The following is an 8,058-nucleotide window of genomic DNA, read 5'->3' as shown; positions in this document are numbered from 1 at the left end:
CATAAACGTGAGAGCAAGGTCAAATCCACTTAGCTATGGAGGCAGGAAAATTTATGGCAGATAACAGTGACATACTGATATAATGTCATATTTCATTTCAATGCATATCGGTCCTCAAGATGGCAGGGGGGATGGGCTACATCTGAAATTGTGTCATTTGACAAGCTGGCTTTGTTCAAACAGCAGAGTTTCTACCTTATTCTTGTCACCTTGATCTCTTCCAGTCTGATTTATTCTTTGCTTTTAGCATTTTTATGTCTCCAGTGAATCTTGGCAATGACCTTGCCTGACAATAACCTTGCTAAGATAGCCAAACAGCATTAGACTCTAGCTTTAATCCTCATTATCACTGGCACACAGTCAATGTGTCTGATCATGTGTTTCTTTAATTATCCCAAGATTTCAGTTATATGTTCCCACTGACAGTTTGTTTTCCTTCATTTTGTGTGTCCCACAGCACTGACTTGGATGGTGTGAATATTTATTTTGTATTTTATGTTTGTAATTAATTTAGATCATTTTTATAGAGATGTGTTTTCATCTACTTTGATCCAGTGTTGTAAGACACTCATATTAGCACGATACATAAAGCAATGGACTGCAACTGCACTTGTTACCAGAAAACAGTTTGTGTGAAATCAGCCTTATACTGGGTTCAAATTTACATTTGTGCTGGAGCTATATTTCTAGGTATCTTTCACTTGACATCATGCAGATACCATGTGATGTCAAAAAACAAGTGGAAGGTTATTCATGCTGGATATTCATGTCAGTGTAGTATTAATGAATAGCTACCTTATGCATAGCCAGGATTACTATGTCAGTTCAGTTGATGAATTGTGCCTCTGAGAGCTGAAATATTTTCCCTCGGAAGGGTCAGATGTTCCTGCAATTTCAAATGAAGGCAACCTGCTGGCTGTCGGTGTTTCAGGGGGTGTGCCAGGTCAAACACTGCAAACCTGCTTGAATGGAAGAAGTTTGACTCTTACTTAAAGTCAAATTTTGATAACTTTACTGCAGTGGGAGAAAAGTATTTAAAATGACAGATTTTTGAAAATGGAAAAAACCTAAAATGAACATATTTGATAAATGTATAGATATAAATGTGAATTCCCACCTTTGATGCAAAGTAAAATATTTTTTTGGAGTTAGTTTAGCACCTTTTGTCTTAATGGGCTTTATCAGGACAGTTCCAGTGTGTGAATACAAGCATCTGATGATTGTGAGCCTCAAAAAAATCTCATTTTAAGAGATGAACCTCGATGAATGGAGCCAGAGCCATCTTCATGTCAGTCAAATACAGTTTGGCTTGGCATTGTTTTCATCAGTAAGTTTGTTGATATGTAGTTACACTGTAAAAAAAAAAAAAAAAAGTTATTTCACAGAAATTTACGGTATTATATTACTTTTTTTTTGTTTTTTCTACATTAAGTCTAAATGTAGTATAAATAAATAGTATGAAGTATAAATAAAAACAGTAAATTATTTTTATTAAAAACATTCACTGTAAAATAAAGGCTGTCATATGTAAAATAATATAATGGAATATTAGCCTATAGTTTTTTTAACAGGATTATTGAATTACTTCAATTACCCCAAACAGTCTTCCCAAGGCACCATCAGCTCCATGATGAGGATGTTCTTAGTAGCCTCGGAGACCAGAAGTATATCTGGCCTCAAGGTGGTGCTGATGATGTGTTGCTCCAGGTCTCCAGGTCCACTAAGAGCTGCCAGTCCCGGGCTGTTGACAGGATCCCTGCTGCCTCAGTCTTGTGTCCTGGCCTTGGCTGCACTCCTGCCTTGACAAAAGCTGTTGCGCTGGTGGTGTTTCGCACTCAGCTGCAGCTGCTGATACCCTTGCTGATGGCTCCTGCAATCAGTTTCTGCACCTGATTATAGCGCCAGGTGTAACAGCCCTCGCCAAGAACTTTTGGGAAGGAGCTCAGGATGTACTCCAACGTACCCCTTGCTGAGCACAGCGAGCAGTTTGGGGTCTCCACCTTTCCCCAGGTGAAGAGGTTCGCCGGGCTGCGCAGGACATCATACACTGCTCGAATCAGCAAGGTGCGATGTGGCTCTGCCTGTCAGAGGTCTGTCCAGGTGACTTTCCGGTCCATTGCCTGCTTCCACCTTGTCCAGGCCCCCTGTTGCCTCTGCAGCCCTCACCTCCTCCTGAATCTGCCTCCGCTTCTCCTTCCCCTCGCACTCCCTTTGCCAAGGTGTTGGGAACAGCCCCAAGCCCGCTCTGCCATGAGTCACCATACCCACCAGATCTTTTTGGTGCAGCCGGGACTCAGCATCCAGCACAGCAGCCTTAGCACTCCAATTCCTTCCTGTCCTCACCACCACTCCAGCCTGGGCCACCTTTGGGTCTCTTGAGTCTCTGTACATCAGCACCTCTCAAGTCCATGTGACCATGAATTCTTCTTCCAGAGACTTCAAGGGCGACCGGAGCTTTGTGCTGTTCCCGTAGAGGGCGATGCTGCTGAGACTTCTGGGCAACCCCAACCATCTCCTGAGGCAGCTGCTGACCTTCCTCTCCAAGGTCTCCACAGTGGACATGGGGACCTCATAAACAAGTAGCGGCCATAGTATTCTTGGCCGAATGCCATGCTGGTAAATCCACGCTTTAAACTTGCCTGGGAGGCCGGATCTGTCATCTGCTCTTAGCCAGCTATCCAGTTGCTGGCAGGTGGACTGAACCGATGAAGAGTCCTTGAGGCTGCTGTCAAACACCTTGCCCAAGCTCTTCACCAGCTTCTCAGAGATGGTTGGTATTTGCTTCCCTTCGATGTTAAATCAGAAGCTGTCGGTGACCTTGCCCTTCTTCACCACTAGTGATCTGGACTTGGCTGGTTTAAAACTCATCCATGCCCACTGGATAAGCTTTTCCAGCCCTTGCAGGATCCATCTACATCCTGGTACAGACTCCGTAGTGACTGTCAGGTCGTCCATAAAGGCCCTGATTGGTGGCTGGCTGATCCCTGATTGGGTTCAGGGGCCCCAACACCCTGGCTCAGTTGACTTCACAATCATGTTCATCGCCAGGGCAAAAAGATCAATTTCTGAAAAACAAGTTGGTTGGGTGGAGGGTTCATCTGTATCATATTTATGGATGTTTGCAATTCATTTCAAAACATACAAACAAACAAAAACATTAAAGAATGCTACATTAATGATTCATTGTCACTAAGCTGTTTGTTACCATGGAAATATATAATTTCTGTTCATTTCAATTTAGAAATGAAGAGGTGTTTTTCATTTCTCATTTTATTTCACATCAAGACTTGTGTAAGCAATGTCACACTGCCCGTTGGGTCATATTGTTTGGCTGAAACTCATTGAAATTTGGTTTTCAACCTGTCGCAAAACATCTTAAGATTTGTGATTGCATCTGAAATGGTCAAGGGCTTAAAAACAGAATTGTGAAAGGATGAAAAGTTTGACAATATTGAGTTAGACAAATTAATCAGAAAATTAAAAGACCAAAATATGACTCATTACCATATGAGGTTATCATGTAGAAATATAGTCAACCCTAATATTATGGTACAGAAAGTAATTTTAAAAGTTACCATATACTTAAATAAAATTCTCATTTAATATTTACCAATACCCCCCACCCCCCAAAAAGTTTAAAGTGTGCTGAACATACTAACAATACACTTAACCTATTGATAATATATAATTAGTATATAATTAGTGCAATTACAAATATACTGAAATACACTTTCATGCACTTGACTGTATGATTTTGAGACACCATTAAGTTATAAGTTATCCTTCACTTAGATGTTTGAGTCACACTGTGCAGACTTTGACCCTTTGGTGTTATAGGATAAAACACGCAGTTGCACTTAAAAGGAAATGAGACTGTGCAATTAATTACATTGTTGCACTTGAAAATTGAGCATTTTTACAATGCAGTGGACTGATTTAGCCTGGGACTGTGCAATCTACTGTGTATGACATTTGAGCTTACTGTATGGTGCATTGATTGAGAAAAGACCTTAGTTGAACCAGTCTATTCTATACAGTATCTTCTAATCTTTATAGTATACTGCTTTCATACAAGAAAACAATGTCCATATTGTTTTACAGTATTTATTTCAAAAATTTAATTATTTTGTGTTTAGATGTTCCTGGAGCTGTCTCACCACAGTCCACTATTACTTTTCATTTTGTCCAGCTGTGATTACTGTAGCTCCCTTGTGGGGACAAAAGAGTCAACAAGTTTCATTCAGCGTATTCTGCTCATTCCTCAGTCACCACAGTTGGATCATTCATTCAGTATATAGCAGGTTTAAGTGTTTATTGTGTTCATAATGGAAATGTGACAAAATTGACTTTTGGTTGATTTTTGTTTGTGCTATTGATGGATAATATTCTCCCACAATGCAATGCACAAAAGCTACTTGTGAAAAGTGCAAATTAACGGTAATACACATTACTGTTATTTTACAGTGCTTTTAGCAGAATTTTCACATGTGGCATATTTACAGATTTTTATTGTAAACTGCAAAATGGATGACATACTGGTCAACACACTATTGTGTAAGTGACTACTAATAGTGAGGACTACAGTCAGTTTCAATTAACAACAGCTACTGAATACCCTTTAAAGTCAAGTCACTTGCATGTAAGTCTACACTTTATTGGCTGAAACGGCCGAAGAAGAAGCAACAACAACAACAACAACAACAACAGACCCGAGACTTACAGGCTCTTGAGGGGCCCCGTTGAGGCCCCTGGCCCAGGGTCCCCAGCCATGCCCACTCGAGCCTTCATTATAAAATATTGCTAGAATATTAAACATATGCATAAATCTGCCCAAAAAATGAAAAATATTGAAGAAATTCATAGAATTATCCAGTTTATCCTTAAGGCTGCCCAATCAAAGCACAAATTTCTGGATGTAAAACACAAAAAGTATGTAAAATTATATTTAAATTACCCTCCTTTAACATTAAACATTAAAGCTATCTTGAGAGCTTTAGGCTTTAATTGTATGTGATTATCTCATCTATTTTCAGTAAATTACAAAAACACAATTTTAATAATCATTACTTTATATAAACATTATTTGAAAGTAATTATAAGCAACTATCCAATATATCTACAGACTTTTCCAATTAATGTATGAGATTTACTGTATAAAAGGAGTATATGACAGTAATTACAAGCAACTATCCAATATATCCGTCTGACATTCTTTTTCAGAGGTATATTTTTTATATATTGTGTGTACACTGCCATCATTCCTCAGAACTTGCCACGTATAGGCTATTTGAGGCTAAAGAGAGCTATTGTATTTAGGTCTTGATGCACAACATATTGGTGTTGGGGCTACATGTCAAAACCAAATGGTCATAAAATGTATGTTTGTTGTATCCTATGTTCCATCCTAATGCTGAGGAAAGCCGAGGGCTGGAACCTTTCTGTTTTTTTCTGCTGTGCATCATTAAAAAAGTGATATACACTTATTTGTGAGTGCTGACAATTTCATTTGTTATTTTTGTGAGATGCTGCCCTGACAGTGTTTTTTGTTAAAAGCCTGTAAATATATTGGAGAGTTGCTTGTAATTACTGTCAAATAATGTTTATATAAAGAAATGATTATTAAAATTATATTTTGTACAGTATAAAGCCAACATTTACCAGAAATGTACTGTAAATAGATTGGATAATCACGTAAAAGAAAAAAACACTTGCCTCTCAGTGTGCAATAACTTACTTGTGTTTTTTGCTTTTTTTGACATTAATGAAGAGGAGTTTTATGAGGTTTGATTGATTTTCAGGTACAAACTAATAATGACTGTGATGAGAAGCTGGCTTGTATGGGGCCCAGTGTCCAGTGTTTTTATTAATTAGTAAATCCTCCCCTCAAACAAGTGCATTCAGCACAATTTTGTTCCCTCACTTAAGTAATCCATACTACTAAATCACTCGTCATTTCCTCAGAGTAATGGCTTTAAGCATGTCCTTAATTGTCCTCTCCACTCCCTTGTCATCAATAATTTATATTTCGTTAGGGCAACTAACAATTATTTTCTTTATTAATCGTGTGGTCTATAAAATCTCATAGAATGTCATAGAATATTGATAAATGCCTTTTATAATTTTCTGAAGCTCAAGGCAACATCTACAAATTGTTTGTTTTTGTTCCACCAACAGTCCAAAACTCAAAGATATTCAATTTAGTATCACATAAGACAAAGAAAAGACAATTAAGAAGCTGGACAGGTAATATTTGGTAGTTTTGCCTGGGGAAAAGTGATTCCATATGATTCCAAAATAGTTTCTGGTTAACTTCCTCAAATCAGTTAGTTGACTTAAATGTTTCAGATCTACATTTAATGCAGTTTTATTTTGATCTTAGACTCAGACACCTGAATATACTTTAGGTTTTTACTGTCTTTGACAACCTTTGCAAAGGTGCATTGACAGTGCCATGCACAAGAGAGATGGGAGGGGACAAATTAAGGGTGCCCTGTGGAGTTTTTTTTTTTTTAACCACTAGTAGTAATCACTAGTTTATATTGTGTGCACGCACAACCAAGCATCCTGCCTTGGTTTCATGCCATTCTGCTGATCAAGTTAGCAGTTGGCAACAAATGCCAACAAACATAACAAGGGAGGAAGAAGAAGAGTGCTTGCAAGCAAGCAGGGATGTAAACAATATAGGATCTTAGATATATTACAAATTAACTTTGCCACAATGTGCTTTGGTGAGAGACAGAGAATTAAGAATTTAATTTGAGAGGACAATTTATTAGTTCAAGAGCATGATGACTAAATTAAATCAGGTATTTGAAGGATATGAATAACTAAATTGTTGGAACAGTTAAACAACTGGATGATTTGTGGGAAACAAACAAACTAAAGCTAATTGTTAGTTTGCCAAGCTAACATTAAAGGGGACCTATTATGCTCATTTCTAGCTCTATATTTTTATTTCTGAACTCCACTAGAGTAGCTTTGCATGATTCACAGTTCAGAAAACTCCTTATTTATCTTATACTGGCCCTTTATGCAGCCCTTCAGTTCAGCCTCTGTCTCTTAACGGGCAGTCTTAGCTCCTGTCTCTTTAAGGCTGCCCTTCTGATGAGCCCACACTGAGGCCTGCCGAGGGGCAGCTGTATCAAAGTCGTGGTAAGTTACCGCCGATGCAAACCCAACATTTCCCGCTTTACTGCTTAATATTAAAAGCTTTTAAATGACTAAATAAGGGGAGACTTTTATTGTGAAGAATTTTTTATTGTTAGGGGAGGAGTAGTGAACTGGTGTGTGGGGCAGATGACCATATAACCATATGAAGAAATCCGTGACGAGCAGACGTCAGCTCCAGCTGAAAGTAGAAAAAACAGTTGGAAACCAAGCCTTCAGAGCAGTCTGAAGCTGATGCTTTTTGCACACAAGGATTACTTCTACATAAGTTTATTTAATTATTTGACACTTTGGCTTTGTTTAATATGAAAATCAGACATTATAACATTATATGACTGAAAATAAGGAAAAGCATAGGCTTGATATGTCCCATTTAATGTAAACCCTGCGGCTGGAGCCTAACCGCTGTTGTCAGTTCGGGTGTAACTGTCAGTGGACCACTACTTCAGCCTCTAGATGATCTTGGAAACGAGAGACCTCATCAAGTAAAGTCAACCATCATTGAAACAGAATGTTTGGTTTGGAGGCAAAAGAGAGATGGACAACACAAAAACTCCTCTAAAAATAGCCTACCACAAAACGCTGGAAGCCATGCCAATTGTAGTGGCTGCTATGATGTTGGATTAATTTGGATTAACACTTGGTGCGTTTACTGCCATGTGTGAGTATTCCTGAGGAATGTCTCCACTGACCACCGTCGGTCCATGCGCCATGCGCGCAGGGCGCAGCTGGCCTTGGAGAGAGACGTCACATGCAAATGCCTGAATGAATGGAAGAAGGTCCTCAGGAGATCCCACACCGGTGGTTAAAAAAACTGTAGGTGAGTGTTGAGGAGTACGTTTAGAAACTGTGACCTCGCTGTGAGGTCGAGTTCACTGAGCTGTGGTTCAA

The 8,058-nt window shown here is 38.9% G+C and overlaps 1 pseudogene; it reads right to left on the bottom strand.

Moving 5' to 3' along the window:
* Positions 1 to 1,590: 1,590 nt before the first annotated feature.
* LOC137190657 (uncharacterized) lies at positions 1,591 to 7,880 on the bottom strand (annotated as a pseudogene).
* Between the last annotated feature and the right edge of the window lie 178 nt (positions 7,881 to 8,058).

This window comes from Thunnus thynnus, chromosome 10 (assembly GCF_963924715.1).
Source record: "Thunnus thynnus chromosome 10, fThuThy2.1, whole genome shotgun sequence".
In the NCBI taxonomy this organism is placed as follows: domain Eukaryota; kingdom Metazoa; phylum Chordata; class Actinopteri; order Scombriformes; family Scombridae; genus Thunnus; species Thunnus thynnus.
This window is presented reverse-complemented; position numbering and strand designations above follow the sequence as displayed.